This window comes from Ovis canadensis, chromosome 18, assembly GCF_042477335.2.
Source record: "Ovis canadensis isolate MfBH-ARS-UI-01 breed Bighorn chromosome 18, ARS-UI_OviCan_v2, whole genome shotgun sequence".
Classification (NCBI taxonomy): Eukaryota; Metazoa; Chordata; class Mammalia; order Artiodactyla; family Bovidae; genus Ovis; species Ovis canadensis.
In genome coordinates, this window is record NC_091262.1 from 58,190,278 (window position 1) to 58,217,902 (window position 27,625).

The 27,625-nt window shown below is 40.1% G+C and overlaps 1 long non-coding RNA gene across 1 annotated transcript in view; it reads right to left on the reverse strand.

The window, feature by feature from the left end:
- Window positions 1-27,625, reverse strand: part of LOC138423128 (uncharacterized) — a 273,086-nt gene that overhangs the window by 53,566 nt on the left and 191,895 nt on the right. The window lies entirely within an intron of this gene.

Consider the following 27,625-nt stretch of genomic DNA (forward strand, 5'->3'; position numbering starts at 1 on the left):
TGGCACAGTCACTATGGCAAACAGTATGGAGGTTCCTTTAGAAATTAAAAAAAAAAAAAAGAAAGAAATTGAAAACAGAGTTACTATATGATCCTGCAATCCCACTCCTGAGTATATTTCCAGAGAAAATTATAATTTGAAAGATACATGCATCCCAATGTTCACTGCAGCACTATTTACAATAGCCAAGACATGGAAGCAACATAAATGCCCATCAACAGATGACTGGATAAAGATGGAATGGGGGAGGAGAGGGATGGTAAAGGAGCTATACAGAACGCTATTAGGAAAATATACACATTTTAGCATAGATTGTGAATTAGATAATAATAATAATAATGTATGAACATTAAGTGTTCTGATTTTGACTACTATGCTGAGATTATAGGGCTTCCCAGGTGACTCAGTGGTAAAGAATTTGCCTACCAATGCAGGAGACTCATGTTCCATCCCTGGGTCAGGAAGAGGAAATGGCAATCCACTCCAGTATTCATGCCAGGATAATCCCATGTACAGAGGGGCCTGGTGGGCTACAGGGGGTCGCAAAAAGTCAATGCAACTGAGTGACTGAGCACACATGCATGGTGAGATTATGTAAAGGAATAACTTTGTTCCTCAGAAGTCACACTAAAGTATTTGGGGATAAAAGTCTATGATGTCTCACTAGCCAAATCTGGGTCATTTGGGGCATCAAAATAGATAATGATGGTAATGAATTATAACCCAAGGGAACAGAAAGAGGAATTTATGAATCTATATAGATATAAATACATATGTGAAATGAAATGGAAAGCTCTTTCTTACAGAATTACTTCCAAATTAAGAGAGTATGTGTGAGAGAAAGCGTATAAAACAAGTAGGGAAAATTATAACAACTGGTGAAACTCAGAGTTTGAATGCAGTAAGCTACACAGGCGCTCAGATGGGAAGGAAGGTAGACTGATTGTGGGAAGGTGCTAGATGAATTAGGTCTTCATTTCACTTAACTCTTGTGGGAGAAAGACAGTGGAGGATTCTTTTTTGGGTTCCATACTCCAGCCACCCTCTAATATATTTCTCTCCAGACTGTTTTATGTCCCTCCTCAGTAAGGTCAAAGGAGCAAAAGTCAAACTCTTGGAGAGTTCACTGCCTTCTTCATGACAGTTATGCTGGCCAGACTGTGGACTATTTCAACTGCTTGAAAAGACATCAACACATATGGACAATTAATTTTCATCAAAGGAGGCAAGAATATACAATTGAGGAAAGACAGTCTCTCTAACAAGTAGTACTGGGAAATTTAGACAATCACATGTAAATCAGTGAAGTTAGAACATACCTTCACATCATGCACACACAAAAATTCAAAATGGCTTAAAGACTTAAATATAAAACAAGATATCATAAATACCTAAAAGAGAACACAGGCACAACATTCCCTGATATAAATCATGTAAATGTTTTCTTAGGTTTTCTGTTCCCAAGGCAATAGAAATAAAAGCAAAAGTAAACAAATGGGACATAATCAAGCTTGTAAGATTTTTGTACAGCAAAGGAAACCATAAACAAAATGAAAAGACTACCTATGAATGGGGAGAAAATATTTAAGTGATGCAATCATAGGGTTTAATTTCCAAACTATACAAATAATTCATTCAATTCAATAACAAAAAAATCAGCAACCCAATCGAAAAATGGGCATAAGATCTAAACAGACATTTCTCCAAAGAAGACACACAGATGGTCAACAGGCGCATGAAAAGATACATGAGTATCTTTTGCATTACTAGTTTTGCATTACCAGAGAAATGCAAATTAAAACTATAACGAGGTACCACCTCACAATGGTTAGAATGGCCATCTTTAAAAAGTCTACAAATAATGAATGCTAGAGAGTGTATGGAGAAAAGGAACCCTCTTACACTGTGGTGGGAATGTAAGTTGGTGCAGCCACTATGGAAAACAGTAAACTAAAGGTAGAGTTGCCATATGATCCAGCAATTCCACCCCTGGGCATATACCCAGGCAAAACTATAGATATATGCACCTCTGTGTTCATAGTAGCATTATTTATATTAGCCAAGGCATGGAAACAACCTAAATATCCATCAACAGATGAATGGGTAAAGAAGATGTGAGATATATATATATATATGGCTTAATATTACTCAGTCATTAAAAAGAATGAAATAACACTATTTGCAGCAACATGGATGGACCTAGAGATTACCATACCAAGCAAAATAAGTCAGACAGAGGACAAATACCATGATATCACTTATATGTGAAATTTAAAGTATGATGCAAATGAAACAGAAACAGACTCACAGGTATAGAGATGTAGTGTTGCCAAGGAAATGGCAACCCACTCTAGTACTCTTGCCTGGAAAATCCCATGGATGGAGGAGTCACAAAGTCCATGGGGTCGCAAAGAGTCAGACACGACTGAGCGACTTCAGTTTCACTTTTTTAAAGGGGAAGGGGCTGGGGGAGAAGTTTTAAGAGTTGGGGATTAGCATATGCAAATGACTATATACAGAATGGATAAATAAAGTCCTACTGTATAGCACAGGAAGCTATATTCAATATTCTGTGATAAACCATAATGGAAAAGAATATATATATATATAAATCAACTATATTTTAATAAAATTTGTTTTAATTACCAATCCTGCCTTTTCTGGTCAGTTGTATTAGGCAACACAGTACACAGGAAATAAGGAAAGCCTGTTTTAATCCAGGTCACAGGCCAATGTAATCCCTTGGAATATGTCTCAGTGTGTAAGACAGTGGCTGACACAGGCTATCTCAGATCCACTGTCTGGCTTCTTCAAGGAGAAGATGTTATGGAGTGAATGGTCCTGAACAACAAGTAAAAGTTGAGAATCTTAGTTTTAGTGACAGTGTACCTTTCTGCCCCACATCTCTTGTTGGATCCTCTTGTAGAATTCCACTGAGGGTCTTTGTACCTGTTTCAGGAAGTAATTTTCCCTGTAGAATGAAAAATGGAATCCTCAGGCCACTCAAGCCCACTGCTGTCAGACATCACCCACACTCTCTGGGGAAATTCTTGACTCCTTGTATAAATGAACCCACAATGAACCCCACCCTAGTACCAGTGCCCTGACCCAGAAAATTCCAAGTGTTCCCTAATTCTAGGAATTGGTTGACGTTCCACCTTGGACTGGACAAACTTGACTTGCCAGATATGGGAAAAATCAGGTTACCTGAGAAAAGAGTTTAACTGGGTGATAGGCCTTAAGTCTTAAGTTGCTTACCTTTGGGCTTAGTAAGTGTTTGCCCCTTAAGGAATAAGTTATACTAGTGTGGAAAAAATATTAATTGAGTGTGTTGGTTTTTTAAATGGGTTCTAATATCTGTTTATAAGAAATCTCAATTTTGAGATATTAATCTCTCCAAATTAGTAATGAAAAGTTGAATAGCTGTGAGAGGAGAAAAGAGGAACAAGATATATGTAGCCTCAAAATATTGCTCCACACATAATGCTCATTGATTACAAAGGGGGAAATAGTAAATTTACAATAAGACATCTGAATAACACCAACTCAAACCAAGTGCCTCCAGACATGATACACTAAGAATAAAATAACAATTATTGAGAATGACTGAGAGACTCCTTCTTCTTAACTCTGGACTGCTCCTAAGCTCCATCACTCATACAGCTGGAACCTCTTTTACCCAGCTCCCATTAATGCCCTTGGAAGCCAGATATGATTTGTTTTAGCACCTTTCCTACACTCACCCTACCAACCTCCAAAGTTCACATTGTTTGCTCTCCATATGGTCTTTTTACGATGCTGTTTAAATCTCAAGTTACTAAGTGTCTTCCATGGCAGAGTAGCTCATCTCTAAGACTCTGAACACCAGACCTTAACACCAATGAGACTGCCAAGAATAATTTAGGAAAGGATGGGTTAATTTCCTATGTGGTGAGAGTGTTCCTTTAAAGACTGACCAAAATTCATTATGAATAGAATCTAATGGTACTAAAAGGTAGTTCATGGCTGCCGGGAGCCAGCACGGGAGATCCCACTCATGACAAGGTCATGCAGAGAAGCCTGATGGGCAAGGCGAGTGAGGCTTCAGGGGTTCCCCCTGGATTTTCCTGAACATCTACCCCCCAAAACCAGAGTCTGCCTGCTTTACTGTGTTATGCTTTCCACGTATTCTTCTGACATTAACAGGGGGCTGTCCCCTGACCACCTTTTTCTGGAAAAAGTTAATTTAGAGCTTTTAGATAATAAATCTCCTGGGCATAATAAGAGTGTTTCAATCCAAAAACCCCTCTGATGGCTTTCTAGCCTGCCTGCTGGACTCTTACAGCTGCACATGTGATTGTTTGTGGCCTCATGACCATGAGAGGCACAGGAAGCTTAAAACATCCTAGGAATGTAGGGGCTTCCAAGGAGTCAAAATCATTAGAATAGGACTGATTAAAGGTTTCATTTGTTGAGCCAATACTTGCTGCCAAATTTTCATATCTTTTATTTGTAGATATAGTTGGTATATAGAAAAAACAGGTAGTAGACCTGGTATTAGCAACATTAGATCTTTGAGTTAAGTACTTTCTTTGTTATAACCCACTGCACCTTTGTTCTACAGGAATGTACTTTGAGGGTGATGCAGAGCAAAGAAAAAACTCTTCTAGGAAAAAAGAGTTTTCTGGTTGATAGACATTTATCTAGGAAGAGAGCCATAAAAATGTTAACAGGCCTTTTGGCCAAAAGGTAATGTAAACCACCTGAGACCTTTTGTATACGGGAAGATATGCAAAAAGAAAGCCTGGTCTCAATGAGGGTCAGGACTGCTGCCCCTACATAACTCTGCATATTCCATTATTTCTTTATGTACAAGTTGGGGTATATAAGATGATTTTGAAAATAAAGTTGTGAGTCTTGCACCAATGCTGGGCTCCCCCATGTCGTTCTTTTCTTCCCTTTTCCGGCTGAATTCCCATCTGGATTACGGAGGCTCTCCAAGTCTATTTACTTGCCCTGGCTTCTAAGATCCACGTGAGAGGGAGCCCAAGGCGGGGCACCCTCCGCTATTCAAGTGGGCGCCAGTGGCCTAACATAGATGGTGCAAACCTCTTGTCTCGAGGTTTTATTAGTTTTCCACGTAAACCAAGTTATTCAGCCTCTTTTCTCCACTAATTTTCCTACTACACTATTCTTTCCTAATCTCTTTATATTTCTAATTAAATAGTCCTTTCCCAGACTCCGACTCCATCCCCGCTTCAAATTCCCTGGATCCACTGGGGCTGGACCCCGGCACATGGCAAAAATTAAAGATAAATTTTATTATCTGTCTGCCCCCAAAGTTACTATATTAGAAGCTAGGTCTTGTCTCATTACTATCTTTGGAGTTAATATTTAGGACCAAGTAGAAAGAGACAGGTTTCCCTAAGTTTTAAGTCTATGTATCTCCAAGAAGGCAAAGTGGTTGTCTGAGGAGGCCTTACACATAGCCAAGAAAAGAAGAAAAGCAAAAGGGAAAGAAGAAGGGGAAAGATACACCCAACTGAATACAGAATTCCAGAGAATAGCAAGGAGAGATAAGAAAGCCTTCTTAGGTGAACAAAGCAAAGAACTAGAGGAAAACAACAGGATAGGAAAGACTAGAGATCACTTCAAGAAAATTGGAGATACCAAGGGAACATTTCAGGTAACGATGGGCACAATAAAGGACAGAAATGGCAATGACCTAACAGAAGCAGAAGAGATTATAAAGAGGTGGCAATAATACACAGAAGAACTATACAAGAAAGGACTTAATGACCTAGATAACCACAACATTGTGGTCACTCATGTAGAGCCAGACATCCTGGAGTGTGAAGTCAAGAGGGCCTTATGAAGCATTACTATAAGCAAAGCTAGTGGAGATGATGGAATTCCAACTAAGCTATTTAAAATGCTCAAAGATGATGCTACAAAAGTGCTGCACTAAATATGTGAAATTGGAAAAACTCAGAGTGGCTGCAGGACTGGAAAAGATCAGTTTTCATTTCAATTCCTAAGAAAGGCAATGTCAAAGACTGTTCAGACTAGTGTACGATTGCACTCATTTCACATTCTAGCAAGGTAATGCTCAAAATCCTTCCAGCTAGGCCTCAGCAGTATGTGATCCAAAAACTTCCAGATGTTCAAGCTGGATTTAGAAAAGGCAAAGGAACCAGAGATCAAATTGCCAACATCTATTGGATCATAGGAAAAACAAGGGAATTCAAGAAAAATATCTACATCTGCTTCATTGATTACATTAAAACCTTTGACTGTGGATCACAATAAACTGTGGAAAATTTTTCAAGAGATGAGAATACCAGACCACCTTACCTGCCTCCTAAGAAGCCTGTACACAGATCAAGAAGCAACAGTTAGAACTGGATATAGAACAATGGACTGGTTCAAAATTGGGAAAGGAGTACATCAAGGCTGTATATTGTCACCCTGCTTATTTAACTTATATGCAGAGTACATCATGCAAAATGCCAGGCTGGATGAAGCAAAAGCCAGAATCAAGATTTCCAGGAGAAATACCAATAACCTCAGATATGCAGATGACACCACCCTTATGGCAGAAAGTGAAGAAGAACTAAAGAGCCTCTTGATGAGGGTGAAAGAGGAGTGAAAAAGCTGGTTTAAAACTCAACATTCAAAAACTAAGATCATGGCATTTGGTTCCATCATTTCATGATAAATAGATGGGAAAAAAGTGGAAACAGTACCAGACTTTCTTTTCTTGGGCTTCAAAATCACTGTGGATGGTGACTGCAACCACAAAATTAAAGGATGCTTGCTTCTTAGAAGAAAAGCTATGACCAACCTAGATAGCATTTTAAAAAGCAGAGACATCACTGCCAACAAAGGTCCACATAATCAATGCTATGGCTTTTCCAGTATTCATGTATGAATGTGAAAGTTGGACCATAAAGAAGGCTGAGCACTAAAGAACTGATGCCTTTGAACTGTGGTGCTGGAGAAGATTCTTGAGAGTCTCTTAGACAGCAAAGAGATCGAACTAGTCAATCCTAAAGGAAATCAACCCTGAATATTCATTGGAAGGACTGATGCTGAAGCTAAATCTCCAATACTTCGGCCACCTGATGCAAAGAACTGACTCACTGGAAAAGACCCTGATGCTGGGAAAGATTGCGGGCAGGAGAAGGGGAAAACAGAGAATGAGATGATTGGATGGCATATGAGTTTGAGCAAATTTTGAGAGATAGTGAAGGACAAGGAAGCCTGGTGTACTGCAGTCCACAGGGTCCCACAGAATCAGACACAACTTAGTGACTGAACAACATGTCCATTCTGGAGTCGGAGTACACTCATATTTTTCTGGGCTGGCTAGGAAATCTGGGGATGAAGAATAAGTTAATGGACTTTCAATTTCTATTGGTGGAGTGTTACCATCTTATGACCTTTCAGAATTTTACTTCTAAGCCTGAGGAAGACATTTCTTTGTTCCCCTCATTCCAATTCATTGCTAATCACTTGAAACCTGCTTTACCCACACCAAGGCTTAGCTGCATAGGACTTTCCCTCCAAGTGCCTATTAAATATAAACTAAAGAGAATTAGGGATTGCAAGATAGGAAAACCAAAACAAGAGGAAACAAACAAAACTGTAAAACTTACATCATGATAATCAGAAGAATTTTCTGGGAGTTTCAGTTCAGTCAGTTCAGTCAGTTCAGTCGCTCAGTCATGTCTGACTCCCGCAACCCCATGAACTGCAGCACGCCAGGCCTCCCTGTCCATCACCAACTCCCGGAGTCCATTCAAACTCATGTCCATCAAGTTGGTGATGCCATCCAGCCATCTCATCCTCTGTCATCCCCTTCTCCTCCTGCCCCCAATCTCTCCCAGCATCAGTCTTTTCCAATGAGTCAACGCTTCGCATGAGGTGGCCAAAGTACTGGAGTTTCAGCTTTAACATCATTCATTCCAAAGAACACCCAGGACTGATCTCCTTTAGAAAGGACTGGTTGGATCTCTTTGCAGTCCAAGGGACTCTCAAGAGTCTTCTCCAGCACCACAGTTAAAAAGCATCAATTTTTTGGCGCTCAGCTTTCTTCACAGTCCAACTTTCACATCCATATATGACTACAAAGCCTAAATATTACCATAAACTTATCACAGTAAAAAATACTTTATAATCAGTCTATATTGTAAGATCTGTTTGACCACTAGATATGGCAATGGGGACAGATTCTGAGACATTGTTATCAGAGCTATGAATTAGATGAATGAGGATGTAGAAGTCCAGGTCTTGGTTAACTGCTGAGAAGCTCAGCTCTAAGAACCCAAGTATCTTTATGTACAGGCTGCTTTCTTGCTGAGTCTAGGTAGTGTTCCCTTGTATTGAACAACTGATTTGTGAAAATAAATATAACCAAATAAATTACCTGGGGAGACTTCCCAACACCAGAACCATTAGTGAATTGCTTGGAAGTGTGTCCCTCAGTCCCTATTTGTATATATTTTTTATTATTTCTACTACTATACTACCAAATAAAACCATTTTGAACTCCATCACAGTTTTTAAAAGGTAACTTTATTGTTCCCAAATTACAGAATCAGAGTGTTAGCAAAGTTAGTCCCCAAGAGCAGTCACCCAAAGGTGGTGGTATCCTCTAGGTCCACATGTCCCAGGACCAACCATTTTCTTGAGCATCATTGCTGAGACCCTGGAAAGCTTTATTGGCAATTACCACGGAAGGGTGCCACTTTGCAGCAAGTCTACCCCAACCATGACAGACAAGAAACTGAAGAAAGGCTTCTTCCCACCCAAACTCTGTAAGCTTCCTATTAGATAGTTGCAGCTAAATGTTATGCTTCTGCAGTATCAAAAACTAATGTTACAGGGAACTTGCATGCTGAAAGAACACAGCTAAAGAGAGATGCAGCTTGTGATCACAGAAAAGGATGCTACTGATAGCAGTATGCTTATTTCCTTCCTGGTAAATTCCAGCAAGCCAATACCTCATGCAGAAGAAGGTGATCTTTGGACATAGTTAATCCACTACTGATCATTGACAAACTCTGTGTTAACATGTATGGAAATGTCTTCAGAGTTACACAGGATTATATATGTTCCTTTTAGATTTTTTCTTTATATTTCAGTAGATAAGAATTGATTATAGATGGAGATCACAAGATAGATACACTATGGACCCTCGTTTTTGATGCGTCATGAGAACCTGACCCTTAACGCACTGTCAAAGTTATGATCTATAACTGATCAGGAGGAAATTGCATCAAAGGTGCCACCACTCCTTTTATCTTGTATATTCATACCACTCTCCCCTGGGCTAGATCTGTACCTTGTCATGGAATAGAGAAGAAAAAACATTCTCACATACAGAACCGATTCTTTCATCATTTGTAATATAGTGGCCTGCTATATAATTCCTGCCACAGAGGAGGGCTACATACAGGTCAACAATTCAGAAGTAAAGTCATTGTTTTGGGTAGGCATCTCCATAACGTTTGGACTCAGGAGCCAGTTTATCTGGGTTTGAATCTCAGCTCTGCCACCAGTTGCAGTACCAGTTGCATGATTCATCTGTAACATGGCAGTAACAGCATCTGCCTCATGTGATTGTTCTGAAGGTTAAATAAGTTCACTTATGTGAACTGCTTATGTAAGGTACATATAGCATACAGTAAACTCTATGTAAGCATTAGTTGTGAATGTTGTTACTTGACTGGAATACAGTACACTCATTTATTCAGTACAGTAAGTTAACTTATTTAGGTAACTATACGTAGATATCTTTTAATAACCAATTTATGGCCAAGGTGATAAGTTACAATATCTGATTTAATTTTTCCCAAACTAAAATTCATGCAGCCATTGGGGCTTCACCACCCTTTTGATTAGGCACTGATACACACCTAAGACTACTGAAGGAGAGACACTTAGCCACGCCCTCTAGTACTTCTTGGCCCATGTGGAGGCAAAGTGCTCTTCTATTTATGCTTTAGTTTTAAAAAATACTTAACTATGAGGCTGTATTCCAGTTACTGCTCATAGAGCATCATTTCATATTCACTGCTCTCAAAATTTATCAAAAACTCAACTGTAAAAGCAATACTTACAAAAGTTTGCCTGAGAGACTCTCCTGGTGGTCCAGTAGTTAAGAATCCACCTTGCAATGCAGGGGACTTGGGTTCGAGCCCTGGCTGGGGAACTAAGATCCTACATGGCACGAAGCAACTAAGCCTGAGTGCCACACTACTGAGTCCAGGCACCACAACTAGAGAGTCTGTGTACACAAAAGATCTCTCATGATGCAATGAAGATCCTGTGTGCCACAAGTAAGACCTGATGCAGCCAAATAAATAAATAAATAAATGTTTTAAAGTTTTCCTGAAAGATACACATTCCTCAAAACAATTAAATCATCATCATCCTAAAAGAATTGCATTAGGGTTATTGTTCTTTTCATTAAAGAGTATCCTCTCAAGAGGCATTCAAGGAGAAATTTCTTTCTGGTCTCACTATCAGAAATTATAATAGAAGTCATTGTTTATTGAGCATTACCAAGAACCTATTACTTCTCAAAGCACTTTGTATGTATTAACTCCTTTAATCTGTGAAACATTTCTGTGAGTAGATACATAATAATCTTTGTTTTACAAGTGAGAACACTGAAAAACAGAGGTTAAGTAACTTATCCATATTTACATAACTAGTAAACTGTAGAGATTAGAGCACAAGTAGTCTATCTCCAAGGAATAGTTTCCAAACCACCGTCCTATACTGACTCTTGGAAAATATATACTGATTCCTGAACAGCTTTTTGATCTTGTCTCATTGACTTTTATGAATCAAAAACTGATTTGAATTCATTACTAGGAAGTTCAGAGCCAAGTTCCTAACCACATAAGAGATCTTACGGCATAAATTTTATATCACAATCTAAATTCTAACTTTCATCTTTTCTTATTTACATTTTCCCCTTGTCCCATCATCCTTATTCACTTACAAAAATTATGTGTGCCTGATATCAAAACCTGTCCAGAACAGTAAGGAAAGAAACATCATAAGCCAGTCTTACTCACGAACATAGATGCAAAAATATTAAAAACACTAGCAAGCTGATTTAAGCAATATACTTAAGAAAAAAATCATAACCAGATTAGATTTATCTAAGGAATGCAAGAGTAATTTATCATTTAAAAAACATGTGAATAATAAAATTTATCATACCAACAAATTAATGAGAAAAATCACATGATTACCTGAATCTATGCAGGAAAAAATATATAATAAAATACTACATCCACTCATAATTTCCCAAAAATCTTAACAAGCTTGGATTAGAAGGGACCTTCTTTCCCTTCTATTAATGAAGGAATTTTAAAGATAAACCTATGGTACACAACACATTAATGCTGAAATACTGAAAATATTTCCTTTAAGATGAGGAATAAGACAAGGGCTCTCATTATCTTACCATTCAACACTGTACTATACCTAGTCAACAGAGAAATGCAGGATAGAGAAGAAGCAAAACAATTACTATCTGGTGATGATATGACTGTGTATATAGAAAACAAAACTCTATGGGTAAATCACTGGAATTAATAAGAATCAATATGCAAAAGTCAATTGCATTATACATACAACAAAAATAAATAAGGATCAAAATTTTGAATAGTTACCATTCTCAATAGCATTTTTTTTAATTTATGGAGAAAAATTATAATCTACACTTAAACTCATTTTTAAAAGCCTAAATAAGTTCTTCCCTGGTGGTCTAATTGTTAAGAATCCACCTGGCAATGAAGGGGGCACAGGTTCAATCCATAATCCAGGAAGATTCCACATACTGAGGAACAGCTGAGCCCGGGTTTCATATCTACTGAAGCCCATGCACTTAGAGTCTGTGCTCTGCAACAGGAGAAGCCACTGCAATGAGCAGCTCACCTACCACAGCTAGAGAGTGGGCCCTGCTCACCGCAGCTAGAGCACGCACATGCGCAGCAACAAAGACCCAGTGCAGCCAAAAATAAATAAGTAAATATTTTTTAAAACCTAAATAAAAGTAGAGATACACCATGTTCATGGGTTGAAAAACTCAATAATTTAAAGATGTCAATTTTTCCCAAATTGAAGTCATCTCAATCAGAATCCCAGCATTCTGTGTATTTTTTTTTGTGAAACTTTACAGACGATTCTAAAATTTATATATTTATAAATATTTATATATATATATTTATAAAACAAAAGGTCTAGAAGAGATAAACTCCTACTAACAAAAGACATAGTAAGATAACCTGTTCTACCAGATATTAAGATGTTTTACAAACTATAGACTTGAGACAGTACAGTATTTGTGCAGAAACAGATCAATCAAATTAAGTAATGATTCCAAAAACAGTCCAATAGACATATGGATGCTTGATGTCTGACAGAGGTTGTTCTGTAAACCAAATAAGAAAAAAGACTTTCTAGTAATGGTTCTCAGACAATTATCCATGAGGAAAAATGTAAAACTGGACTCTTACTATACACAAATATGAACTGCAGAATTAAAGTCCCAAAAGGAAATGATAAAATAGAAAACTTTTAGATGAAAATATAGGAGAATATTTTAATTATCCATGGATAGAAAAAACATTTACAAATAAGGCCAAACACATAAACCATAAAGTTAAAGCTCAATAAATTTGATGCAATTAACATTAAGGACTTCTATTTATAAAAAGTCCTATAATAAAGGAGAAAAGATGTCATAAAATTGAAGAAAATATGAGCAATTCATATAAGCCACAAAGGAATCATAACCAGAACATATAAATAACTCATATGAATCAATTTTTTAAAGGCAAAGACTCAGAAAAGAATTTGAATAGGTCCCTTAACAAAAGAGGAAATCTTATGACCCACAAACATATGAAAGAATACTCAATTTCATTAGCGACCAAGAAAACACAAACTAAAATACAATGAATTATAATCTTATACCTATAAGACTGACAAAAATGTAAGAGTCTTTCAATTTAAATTTTCAAATAGCATGCATTGATGAGGACATGGAGCCAAAGGACTCATCACCCACTTTAGGTGAGAGGGAAACTGGAGAAGTCACCTCAGTAAATGGTTTAACATAATCTAGTATGGCAAGATGATGAAGTCATACCACAAGATTATATAGAGGCACAGAACTGGCTTTGTTGGAGAAAATTAAAGCAGACAATCAGCAAAGCAAGGATGGTTCATTGCTGGCTCAGTCTCCCACAAAGAAGTATGAAGGGCCACTAGATGCACCAGGGAGCTCTGCTCCAGGGGCAAGACCCCATGATAACGGCCTTGCTAATGTGTGGAACAAGGGGTGGGCATGGGGTTTGGTCAGTGTCAAGCAAAATATAAATTATTTTATATTTTTCTTTAAATTTTTATATAATTTTTAAACATTACTTTCCATTTACAGTTACTACAAAATATTGGCTGTATTTCCCTGAACCTGTCTTACACCTGATAATTTGTATCTCCCACTCCTCTCCCCCCAGAAAACAACAAAATTCTGTAAAGTAATTATCCTTCAATGAAAAAATAAATCCAAAAAAAAAAATCAACAACAGAATTCAAAAAAGGCAAAACAAAAGGATATACTTTTTGCATGTGTGCTCAGTCATTTCTGACTCTTTACAACCCCATGAACTGCAGCCCTCCAGGCTCCTCTGTCCATGGAGTTATTCAGGCAAGAATACCAGAGTAGATAGCCATTCCTTTCTCCAGGGGCTCTTCCCAATCCAGGGACTAAAGGTGAGTCTGCTGCATTGCAGACATTCTTTACAACTGAGTCACCTGGGAAGTCCATATATTTTTTAGGGATATACTTATAAATGGTAAAACTATAGAGAGAAGCAATGGAATAATCATCACAAAATGATAATTTTAATTGCAGATGTATAAATGATTTGGTAGTAGGGGGTGGGGCGGCAGTCCTTCCCTGGTGGTTCAATGGCTAAGACTCCAAGCTCGCAATGCAGAAGGCCCAGGTATCATCCCTGGTGAGAGAACTAGATCCCACATGCAACAACTAAAACCCAACATGGCTAAGTTAATTAACTTTTTTAAAGCAATTTAGTTAGGAAACAGGGGTAGGGATATAGACGCAGAAGGATCCAAAGGGTGTTTCTAAAGCACTGTCAGTGCTCTTTATCTTAACCTGAGTGGTTGATGCCCAAGTGTTTGCTTTATTATTATTCTTTTAATAGTACATATACATGTTTATCGGAGAGGGTACTGGCAACTCATTCCAGTACTCTTGCCTGGAAACTCCCATGGACAGAGGAGCCTGGTAGGCTGCAGTCCATGGGGTCGCTAAGAATCGGACATCACTGAGCGACTTCCCTTTCACTTTCCACTTTCATGCATTGGAGAAGGAAATGGCAACCCACTCCAGTGTTCTTGCCTGGAGAATCCCAGGGACGGGGGAGCCTGATGGGCTGCCATCTATGGGGCTGCACAGAGTCAGACACGACTGATGTGACTTAGCAGCAGCAGCAGCATACATATTTATACTCTTAAGATAGTTCAATTTAAAAAACCAAAGTTACAAGTATAAGAGAAGCAAAGATAAACCTTTGAGCAGATTTTAAGTGTTATCCTTGGGATAAATTTCTCAGGACATTATTGCTAAATCAAAAGGCATGAACACTTTGGAAGTGTCAGCATGTATACACACTTCAGTGGTATCCCTTATTTTAAGCTTTGTTTTATTATATATGCATATATGTAAATTGCCTTCACTCTTCTGGATCAAGATGAAGCCTAAATAAACCAACAATAAGATGAGGATGTGGGAGTATATGAAGGGAAGAGTCCTGTTGCGTGTGTGGCAATTTTCCCCAAGATTTCTGAGAAGGAGACAAGCAAACATGATGGTGGTGTTATCCCAGGATCACAGATCTGGAACCTTCCTCATGACCCAATGTAAGGGACCAGAAACTCTTCTCACCTTCAGCCTATGAATACGCTTCTGGGCTTTTCTACCTGTCCGTAGCTGGAGGCCCTCTCCGACCGTCTAATATCAGCTTTCCTATCCACCTGGAACTCATTGCAGCCTGTTCCTATTTGTGCATGAGATTCTTTTTCAGCTCATCTTGATAGAAGTGACCAGTGACTTCAAACCCAACAGTAGCTCTTAGCAAAAAGCACAATGTAAACATCCTAAGAAAGACTTCCTTTCTTCTGAGGCTTTGTAGTTAGTGAAAATAAATATTGTTGACTGGTCCTGGGGAGAAATAAATCTCCCCCTGCCACAAAGACTGCAGGAAAAGTAGAAGCCTCTGCAGCTCCCATGTCCTTGGCCTAGCATTGTCCCAGGGACCACCCTGCTGATGCCCCATTGCCCTGTCCTACATCGCCAACAGAGCCCTTCCCAGGCAGAGGGAAATACTTGTCTCCACGCCTGTCTCCCTCTTTCCCCATCTGGCTCTATCTCGTGCACCTTTTATCCTCCACACCAGCATGGTGCTGATACTCTACTCCTGAACGAAATCACACTCAAAGACCAGTAACACTGCCGTCTTTTTACCCAAGGGAAAATGTGGGTACAGACTGGCAAAGAAATATGCTACAGCTACTGAGAAGGTGGTAAGAGGCAGAATTGTTAGTCTTCTGAATCCCATTCCCGTTTACTGCCAGGGCATGAAGTTTTCAGTAACAACTGTATTGTATACAGTTCTTGGACTCCTCAAGTCTGTATCTCTGCCCTGGCAGAAACAAAATGAGCTAATTAAATGCTTGCCACTGGCTTATTTTGGAAACTTTATGGAGTGTGTGAAAGCCTGAATGAATTTCAGGGCACTATTGATTACTTCAAATGCAGAGGAAATCATCCAAGCATGGGAAGAAGGTGAGGAAGCTAAACCCGTGGCCGAGGGTTATTAATATTGTAATGCTTTTGCTTATTGGCGCAGAAAAGCAACTCTTGGTTATATAAGGGACTAAAGCTTTAAGGCTATCATGGAGGAAAGTAAATAGAGTCCTTCAAGGTTGAAGAAGAGTCCAACCAAATACTCTATCTAATTGCTTTGGAATAACCAAAATCACCCTGCTTACTGTCGGGGAAAGAAAATCAATGGATTGTATTTAGAGGAAACTAAAGGCACAATTGGGTCATTCTCTGTGGGGCTAGTAGCGAGTGTTACCTTGGCATAGACCCCCAGATGGGCAGCGATTAAGTGAAAAGTAGTTCATGCTGCTTAAAATGATCTAACAACTTTTAAATATAAAATAGGCCATTGCAAACGTAAAGGCTTCCAGAGGATCTGCACAACTCCCCATGATTAAGAGCTTTCAAGGGGTGTGTGAATCTTCCCCGACCTTTCCCTCCAGCACATACACTGGGAAGGTGTGACTGAATCAGTGGTAACACTGATAAGGTTTGGGGATCACAGCATTAGTCTCCATCACAAAGATTTCTGGGAACCAAATTAAATCTCTCCTATTTCTCCTGAAGAAGGTTTTCTTACAGGCTTTTGCTCCAGTTTGGCATGTCCAACTTTTGAACTTTCCTATCCAAAATAACCTGACATGGTAATTTCCATCACATGGTGAAATCACTTCAGAGAACAAAGCATGCTTTGAAGAAATATGCACCATCCTTCAATAGTTGGCACAGGACTGACCCAGACCAAACAGCCTTGGAAACACCTGGCCCTGAGCTCTGGCTCTTCCAACTCATCACCTCTTTGTATGGACATTTTAGTGATAATATTTAGGAAGCCACTAATGTATGTGAGAGCCTTAAGTTGGAATTCGGATGGATATTTAAGCAAGGAAGATTATTTGTTTCCAAATAAATTATGGATCAAGTGATTTCCAATACAGTGTCAAACTAAATGATTCTAAAAACACTTCAAAAATTAAGAAGAGCTTTTTTCAATATGGATTTTCAGGAGGCATTATTTATTCTCTGTTAGCAAAAAAAAAAGGGGGGAGGGGGAAAGTGTAATTCATTCTCTGCTAGCAAAAGAAAGTGTAACTTCATTTGCAGATTATTCTACAAGTCTGCCAGAATATGGCTCATGCGTCCCCTGGATCTTTTCATTCAGTCCATTGGCCATTCAGACCCAGAAACCCCTGCTCTATAATCTGTTGGATCTTTTCCCTCCTCATGTTCCTCCAGCTGCTGGCACAGCCTCTGTCTGAAGCCTTTGCTCCACCTCAGGCCTCCTCACGTCTCCTGCCTTTTACATCTTCTCAAGCTCTCCATTGCCTAGAGACAAAGTTCAGCCCCATGACCACTCACGAGACCCTTAGTCTACACTCCAGCCTCACCTTTGTCTGCCTTCCAGCACCCTATGCTCCAGCAGAGATAGAGTCTCCCCCGACCTCGCTCCCACCCCAAATGGTTTGGCAATTCATGTCTTTGTCTTTTAATACAGTACTCTGCCTAAAATAACTTATCCTTGGCTCCCTTATCAGAAAAAAAATTCTACCAATTCGATACCCAGCTCCTCACAACTTCTTGATATTTCCTCCTCTCCCCTCTCTTCTGCACTTCCACTTCTTTCTGGAACAGTATCAGTTACGCATTTATCATCCCAGGTACAGGACCTTGCGGGCAGGGCCCTTGCTGGCCTTACTTGCGTATCTTTGCTGCTCTCAGTGTCCAGCACACAGAAGCCACAGTACATCTTTGCTGAAAGACTGTATTCTATTGCATTTCCAGAGAAATGATATTGTCCCCAAGAGTTGAAATTGGAGAGATATCATACACTTTACAAGGAGCAACCACTCAGTGAGGTAACACCCACACCCATTGAGTTCACAAAAGCACTTATTATATCACCAGGTTTGGATGCATAGTGCTGATACTGCTGTGTTGACAACATTGCCTCTCTCCGTAGTCACATATTTTCCCAGGAAGATGCTCCTTTTGTCATCTCTATCGAAGAAAGGCATTCTTGAAAATGTCCTCTAACTTAAAGATTGGAGCTGCTTCGGTCTCGGGAACCAAAATATTGCTTGTATATCTCCTTTGGTTTTAACTTTGTCGTAAAAAAGTAGCACTCACCATGTGGATTCATCTATTCAGTAGAGCTCTGGTTCACAGGGACAATACGGGCATGCCAGTTCGCCCACTGGCACTCAGGAAGTGATCACTGAATTATAATTGTTGGCCTGATTTTTAAAATATATATTTAAAAGATTCTTCTCCTCAGTCTTAAAAATGTCCCTCTCTGCTCTTGGGTCTAGTTGATCATTGAGTTCTACACTCCACTTTCAACTCCAAAACAGAACATAGTCACCTTTACGGACATGACTTTTAATATGGTTCTGGTTTGTCTCAAATGGGTTTTTTTTTTTCTGTACTAGTAACTTACATATAATTACATGGCACAAAATTTGAAAGGAATTATACGTATATTGAATATAACAGATCACATGGTACAACATTCTAAAGGAACCAAGATTAAAAGGAAAATTTCTTCCCCCTTCCCTTGTCTCGCTCTACCCTTCTTTGAAGGTAATCAGTGTTGCCATTTTCCATCCTTCCAGGGACAGTCTATCCATATACAAGCAATCCATATTTTTTTTCCTTTTATCACGATTGCCAATGTTTCATATACAGTGTTCCACACTTGCTCTTTTCACATAACATACCCTGAAAGTTGTTTTGTATCTGTTCATAAAAGCATTCTCAGTTTTTTGGTTTTTTTTAGAGAGGCTGGTCTTCCACTGTGGCTCTAAATTACTCCTCCAAGTATGGCAGGTGGAGTGCCCCATCCCTAAGACATTCAGGCCACCACTCAGTGGCTGCTGTAGGACAAATGCCATGGGTCCACCACCACGCAGCATAGATCTCTTGAAAATGAACACTGCCTTATATGTATCTGGCACTTATATAGACTGATGCCATATTCTGGCCTCTGTTGTACCATATCTAGCAAAGCCAACTGACAAAAAAAAAAAAAAAAGATGAAAATAGAAAAATATACTTGTGACCTCCAGTGCATCCACAGGGCTTTAAACGCTGAACACAGTCTTTGGTTGATGACTCACGATGAACATTTGGTTCCCTTAAAAATTACTCAGCAAGTTTCTTTGGAACTTGTAGTACATCCAATTAAACTAGTATTGGTGAGATATACCTGTTCAGCTTTATGCTCTGTGTACCACTTATACTTTATTTATATTACATATAATTATTATAGCTACAAGTTTATCTTCATCATCATCATTGTATGACTGGAATAAGAATCAATACAACTTTGGAGGATACATTTAAGGCACTTTCTCTCTTCCTTCTTCTCCTTCTTCCCTTCTTCGCCTTGTTCTCTCTCTCTCTCTCTCTCTCTCTCTCTCTCATTCTCTGCATTGTATAATACATGAGTCATCAGGCACACATGACTTGAGTTCTTAAAATGTGACTAGTGCTATAAGCACAAATTATGATCAGATTTTGAAGATTTAATATGAGTAGATATATGTACTATCTCCATGGTGACACAAAGAGTCAGACACGACTGAACAACTTCACTTCACTTCACATGTACTATCTCGGTAATAATTTTATATTGGTTATATATTGAAATGATATTTAAATGTGCTGTATGTGCTCTGTCACTCAGTCATATCTGACTGCTTGTGACCTTATGGACTGTAGCCCACCAGGCTCCTTTGTCCATGGCATTCTCCAGGCAAGAATACTGGAGTGTGTTGCCATTTCCTCCTCCAGGGGATCTTCCTAACTCAGGAATAGAACCCACGTTGCTTGTGCCTCCTGCCTTGCAGGTGATTCTTTACCGCTGAGCCACTGGAGAAGTCTGGTATTTTGAATATATTGGATTAAATAAAATACATCATTAAAATTAATTTCACCTGTTACTTTTTCATGTGTCTTCCAGAAAATTTTAAATTGCAAATGTAGCTCACATTTATATTGGACAGTCTTGGTCTATGGCATACATTTATTTCCTACTTTATATGAAGGCAGACTAGTGGGATAAAATTATATTCTATTTTAGCTCTTAGAATCCAGGTTTTGCCTTTCCTCTTGTTTAATACATGTAGAGAATTTAAAATTCAGAACCTAAAACATGGTTTATCAGAAGGTAACAAAGAGAAGAACCAAAAAATGAGTTATTGAAAGTACAATTGGTACTGAGAGCTAGGAATTTCAGAAGCATCAAGGAAGATGTCATTTTCACCAGCAGGTAACATTTGGAAAGGCTTGGAGAGACTCCTAACTCAGTGGGAACAGGTAAATGGAGCAGGGCTAGAAGGAACAGCAACTGAAAAGTCAATTCTGGCTTAACCAAGTCTAAACTCCTCTCCAAACATCCTCTGATGCTCTCTTCATCCAGTTTCTTTTTCCCTCTAGCTATTTACACTTGAAAACTCAAAAGCAGAGTGTTAATCAGACTCAACTTAAAAAAAAATCCAGGACCTCATACTGCCAAAATAAAAATATCACAATTTCAGGATGTCTTTTATAAAGAATATGAATGATCAGACCTAAATTTTCATTATCAAATATTTTCCAAGTTTTAATCATAAGAAGAACATTTTGCCAGGCACTAAGAATGCAAAGTTGTTCAATCATTCAATCATGTCTGACTCTTTGTGACCCCATGAACTGCAGCACACCAGGCTTCCCTGCCCTTTACCATCTCCTGGAGCTTGCTCAAACTCATGTCCATTGTGTTGGTGATACCATCCAACCATATCACTCTCTGCCGTTTCCTTCTCCTTCTGCCTTCAATCTTTCCTGGCATCAGGGTCTTTTCCAATTAGTTGGCTCTTTGCATTATGTGGCCAAAGTACTGGAGCTTCAGTATCAGTCCTTCCAATGAATATTCAGGACTGATTTCCTTTAGGATTGACTGGTTTGATCTCCTTGTATTTTGCCAGGCACCAGGAATGCAAAGTACACAGTCCCTGTTGTTAGGAGGCATAGAGTCTACTGAGGACAGATAGCAATCTGTTCATCCACAGTAAGCAAAGCTCTCTCCATTCTCTTTCCTCAATGTCCCCTTCTCCCTCTGCTCTTTTCATCCTCATTCCTTCCCCATCAGGAAAGATATATTTTTGTGTTTAGCCTCCTTGGAGTGACTTGGGGGAACTCATTTGCCACCATTAAGTAGTTAGGGCTTCCCTAGTAGCTCAGCTGGCAAAGAATTCACCTACAATGAAAGAGACCCTGGTTTGATTCCTGGGTTGGGAAGATCCCCTGGAGAAGCGATGAGCTACCCACTCCAGTATTCTTGCCTGGAGAATTCCCATGGACAGAGGAGTGTTGGACGTGACTGAGCTACTAAGCACACAAGCCCAAGCAGCTAATCTCCTGCAGAGCTGATATAGAACATGCTGTTTAGTTGTCCATCGGAGACACAGCTCAGTCCCAAACTGCCTGCAGTTCTGAGCATGGGCCCTTGTGACACTAGGTTTGTGGCTCACATGTGAATCACCCCGGATGTCTTCTGTCCTCAGTCTCTGTAAGTATGGCCAGCGACTCCTAAACAGAAGGGACAGAGGCCTGGAAACTTCCCCCTGCTGAAGTATATCTTATTCATACAATATTTTGAGTCAGAACATTCCACCTACAGCCTCCAAATCTCAGGAAAACCCAGCTAGCCAATCCTAATGGTGTAGAAACAGTAGAGAAAAACTTCATGACATTTGTATAGACTGTTGAAGGATTTTTTTTTTTTTTTCCCCAACACAGATGGACAGTCAAGGGGAGAAAGACTGTTGGATGTTATCTGTGTCCTTTTGAAGTCATATTCCAGCATTTGGCATTTTATTCTATTTCTTCTCCTTGGCTAGATCCAGGCTGTTAGTTCCGTGGCTCCCACCCCTCCTTGACTTCCATTTACTCCACGTTCTTTTCTCCGTGTTAATGGGTAACAGAGCATGTACTGTAAATTAGCATTTATAAAAATCAATTACTCTGCTTCATAAGACAGAGCAGAAACTCAGATTGTCTTCATCAGATCATTTGTATTTATCTGTTAATTATAAACCCTAATTGTCTCTTTTTATCATATTAATTTGCACAAATTGTACAACTTCAGAGTTAGGCAGTTTTCAAGTCCTTGAAATACAATTATTCTCTCAACATTCTTTTCAGAAACATGGTATTCATTAATGATTAGGTTGGTAAAAATTAGCAGTTCTGATAATTGGCCTTGGCTTCTCCTTGGCTTTTTTTTTCTTCCTTTCCCCACTAAAATCCTCATTCTCACAATTATGCATGCCTGTTAGCCTCTGACTGTGCCCAGCTCTGATTTAATTGGACTTTGTAGCCCATGAGACTTCACAGGGTTTGGTCTCTTGTCAAAGTAGCATATAGTTCTATGCCAGTGAATTTCTTCCAAGTAGGTCTGACTCCCGCCCCTCTCCCCAGCAAAGCCTGGACTTCTGTCCCCACAGATTAGTCTACTTGCCCATCCCTTGCTATCAAAAGACTTATACAGGAAGGGAGGGAGAAGGCTTCCCAAACTCCAGTCCCAACTGTGAAACCATTGCAGACTCTTACCCTTCGCAAGTTGGCAAGTAAGCAGGAGAAAGAAGGGCTTCTCCAGGCTCTCCCAGCCTCCTCTCTACCAGGGCTCTGTTTCCACTCAGTGTGGCAGCCACTTAGGAGGAGTCACATGTCACGGAGCACTTATCAAAAGGCCAGAACAAGCGTTCCTCTTTTGAGAAGCTGCATGAATCTTGATTATATGAAGGAAATGATCCAGACTGAAGGTAAGGTACCTTTACTGCCCTGAAACCAAGTGGCTTCCTGCCTAGGGGACTGCGGGCACATTCCAGAGGCCTTGCATCCAACTCTGATACCACAAGCAGACAAACTGCAGTGTCCCAAAGGAGCAATGAGGAAGGAGACCCCCTGCTTCTGCTGCTCCCCATAAGGGAACAAAGATGAGGATTCTGTCCTATCCCATTTGGGAAACCCAGTCACATTCCCTTGAATAGTGGGCTTCACCAAGCATGGGATGGCTGTCTAAGATTATAGAACCTAGCATCTGATACTGTTAGAATTCTGTGAATTCTCTTACTGGGTGTCTGTAAATGATTAACTCATGATGATTCTTGCCCCTTCAGAAGCAACAGTTCAGAAGTTAGGCCAAATTTCCTGATCTATATGCTCTGAGCTAAAACCCTAGCCAGGTACAAATTTGCAAGTTAATACCTTAAGTCTGTGAGCTGTGGTTTTCCAGGAATTTTGTTCATTTTGTTGATTGAGGGGGTGGTTCTGTGGGAAGGCTGGCTGACTGGAAGAGACATACTAGATGGAGTATGGGGTTATTTGCTCCATCAAATAGGAAAGACTTCTCTGTATGTTCCGGAATCAGAAACTCTCTATGATATTCTTCAGATCAGGTTACTTTTAAGAAAAGACATGTTTTCCCACATAAAACCACTCACCAGCCAGACCTGTCAACAGTCTCTCTGCAGCCTAATTTCCCCTCATGCTAGCTGGCACCAGCTTGTGTCACAAAAATGTGGTCAGAGTGCCTCTCAACAATCTCTCCCCAGCCCACAGTTTCCGTCAAATGGGGTGGCTCATCGTCTTATGCCAGCTCCTTACCTCAGGTACCAATTCAGTGACAAGGTAGGAAGTTATTCCTGAAAATGTACAAAAAAATTTTGGCTGAAAAAATCCTGAAAAATGTACAAAAAAATTTTGGCTGGGTCCACTGACTCAGCCATGTGGGAATAAACTGTCACTTCTGTGAACTAGAAGACAAAACAGCTACCATTCCCCCAGCTGAGTTGATAAGCAATGGTCAGAGGGTGAGAATACATCTGCCTGGTTAGCACCATGGGGAAAGGGTGGGAGGGGGAAGTAGAACTTTCCAGACCAAAGGGCCCCTTTATGGCATCTGGGTACTTTTAGTCATCTTATGGTAACTGCAAGTGTCTTTGCCAGTTATTTTTCACCTCAAGGCCTACTGTGAATCAGCAACAGTGTGCCAGGCACACAGACCCACCCTTGTCTCTCACACATCCTCCTTGATAGGTATCTCCATACTCCCTTCTGCAGCTCAGGCATTACCCTCCTTAGACATTGGCACAGCACAGATTCCCAGATGGCTCAGCTAGCAGGTCATCTGACAATCCCAAACTAAGGAGAAGCCATGGGGTTGATGAAACTTCAGCCACTGGTTGTCACTGAGTTCCCATAGGTAAAGAGAAAGGTGATAGCCACTTGTTCCAAGTGTAACCACATAGTCAAGACTATGCTGGGAACCACAATTTCAAACTGAGGCAGCAAAAGAAGCCATTTGAACTCTGCCTCAGGCAGGCTGCTGCTAATACATACCACACCTTTGTGAGAATGAGGAAAAGATCCTCCTTCCCCAAGATATTTGATTTATTTGCATTTGTCAAAATATCATTATAATACATACATAAATCTACCCCCTTAGATATGGACCCTGGTACAGTGTATAACCTGTAACTACCTGTAGTATCTCTATCAAAGATGCAAATCAAGAAATGGTAAGTAGCTAATGAGCTGTTTGTATGAGTCAAGAGCTGGGCTGAACATTCCACATGAATTATTCTCATCTAATCCTCACATCAATCCTAAGTACTAATATTATTCCATTTAGATTTTTTAAATTATGATACTAAAATTTAACCATGTGCCCAGACCAGAAGCTACTAGGTGACAGAGCCAAGATTCGAATGTAGATGGATCTTACTACAGAATCCAAGCTCTTGACCACTGTGCTCTATGGAAGTGGAAACACAGCAACCTGTGTAACTTTGAATGTCTATTGAAATAAATGGCACTATCTCAGAAAAGAGTTCTTTAAATTAGAGCCTGGAAAGGAATTTGGGGCCTGTGATCTGCTGAGGGCAATCTCTTCAAGAGAACTCCATATGCTAACAAGGTAATCAGGGTAGGGAAAGAGAAAATGCTAAGCAGGATATGGACTCAGGTAACATGCAGCCTGGCCTGATCCATGAGGCTCTGGAGCATACATCATACAGCAAAACTGCCCCAGCTTGAGACACAAGGACCAACCTGTACATCCATATATCATCCAGTCATTGGCCATGGGGATCAAGAAGTAGAAACTTCCATATATCTCCAAGTGAGATGACTCCCAGATGTAAGCCCATGGCTGTAGCACTTAACAGCAGCTGAAGAACACATGTACCAACAAGCAAAGGGGACCTGGGTGGGGCACTATGAGTTATCCATACATGCTCAGTTGTGTCCAACTCTTTGTGACTCCTTGAACTGTATGTAGCCCGACAGGCTCCTCTGTCCCTAGGGTTTTCCCGGCAAGAATAGTGGAATGGATTGTCATTCCCTTCTCCAGGAGATCTTCTCAACCCAGGAATCAAACCCATATCCCCTGCATTTCTGGCATTGGTGGGTGGAATCTTTACTACTGAGCCACCTGGGAAGCACTATAGTACATACTAAAGATACCCAGTACATTTTGGCAGAGTCAGCAAATGAGGCTTTGGGATGTTTTTACAGTACAACTTCACTTGAGTTAAAAGTGGAGTTTTATCATCATGTAATGCTGACGTTATAAGACAACCACCACCAAGCTTATGGCACACACAAGCTGCTTGTCACTGTCTATGAAGACAGTCAGGACACACTGGTCAGACTCTATCATTCTGCAATTCAAATGGCAGCTAGATGAGATCAGGCACATTCGGGATGGTATGGCCATAGATAACTATTAACAAATATATGTAGAATCTAGAAAAATGGTGTAGATGATCTTATTTGCAAAACAGAAATAGAGACACAGACATAGAGAACAAATATATGGACACCAAGGGGAGAAAGGGAGGGGGTAGGATTATGGCATCTGGTCCCATCACTTCATAGGAAATAGATGGGGAAACAGTGGAAACAGTGTCAGACTTTACTTTGGGGGGCTCCAAAATCACTGCAGATGTTGATCGCAGCCATGAAATTAAAAGACGCTTACTCCTTGGAAGGAAAGTTATGACCAACCTAGACAGCATATTCAAAAGCAGAGACATTACTTTGCTGACTAACATCCGTCAAGTCAAGGCTATGGTTTTTCCAGTGGTCATGTATGGACATGAGAGTTGGACTGTGAAGAAAGCTGAGTGCTGAAGAATTGATGCTTTTGAACTGTGGTTTTGGAGAAGACTCTTGAGAGTCCCTTGGACTGCAAGGAGATCCAACCAGTCCATTCTAAAGGAGATCAGTCCTAGGTGTTCATTGGAAGGACTGATGCTAAAGCTGAAACTCCAATACTTTGGCCACCTCATGCAAAGAGTTGACTCATTGGAAAAGACTCTGATGCTGGGAGGGATTAGAGGGCAGCAGAAGAAGGGGACGACAGAGGATGATAGCTGGATGGCATCACCAACTCGATGGACATGAGTTTGACTAAACTCCGGGAGTTGGTGATGGACAGGGAGGCCTGGCGTGCATGGGGTCACAAAGAGTCGAACACAACTGAGCAACTGAACCGAACTGAGGATGAATTGAGAGATTGGCATTGACATATATATACTATTGATACTATGTATAAATAGATAACTAATGAGAACCTACTGCATAGCTCAGGGAACTCTACTCAGTGTTCTCTGGTGACCTAAATGGGAAAGAAATCCAAAAAAAGGGGGTATATGTATATGCAACTGATTCACCGTGCTATACAGTAGAAACTAGAACAACACTGTAAAGCAATTATACTCCAATAAAAAATTTTTTTAAATGCAGCCAGACTTCAACTGCCTACTCCAAACTAAGAAGGGAATTTCTAAGGTTAATACCAGCTTCCAAACCATCTTTCCAGCCTCATTTTTCCATGCCATCCCTTCAGATACCCTATGCTGCAATGTCTATTTGTAGAACCCTTCCTAATTAACCCTGAACTTTCTCATTCTCATGCTTTTATAAATGCTGCTGCCTGAACTTTAAGTGCCACTTTCATCCCTTCTCTGCCTGTTAAAATCTTAGTTAAGACTCTTCTATTCCAAGAAATAAAAGCCCACTCAAGTTAGCTTAAGCAAAGTGGGATTTATATAAGGAATCCAAATCTCTTAAGAATAATGGAAAGGGCTTCACAAATGAAATGCTAGCAAAGCTGGACAGTCAGCTCTCTCCCTGACCTGTAGTGCTCTTTTTATAGCACAAACCTTTGACAGTAGCTTCTCCATTAAGGCAGACTGCTTTGTTGCTCCCTCCACACAGGAGTGGGCCTCCTATAGCCACATCCAGGCCCCATAATCTGCTCCCACTCTGCAGCCACAGGAATTAAACCAGGAAGAGACACTTGGTATCCTCTGGAGCAATTAGAATTTGGAAGTAAGACTAAAAGTTGGATTCGAATTCAGTCTGGCTGGTGTCTTGATCAAGAAAAATAGAAATGAAGAAGGTAGGGGATGGCTGTCCTGCACCCACAAGATAAACCAATTAGCAGAGAAGGCCAGTTTGCACACAAGAAAGGACAAAGCCACAATGTGGTGAGAAATGGCCAGGTTTTGACACCTTTTCAGTTTCTGGATCCCATCTCAGCCCTGCTCATCCCTGTGTGTCTGTTTCAGTCATCTCTTACCCCTTCCCTCCCCTCCCCATCTCTTCTCTTCCCTTTTATTCCTCTTCCTCCGTCTCTCCTCCTCCCTTTCCCCTTGT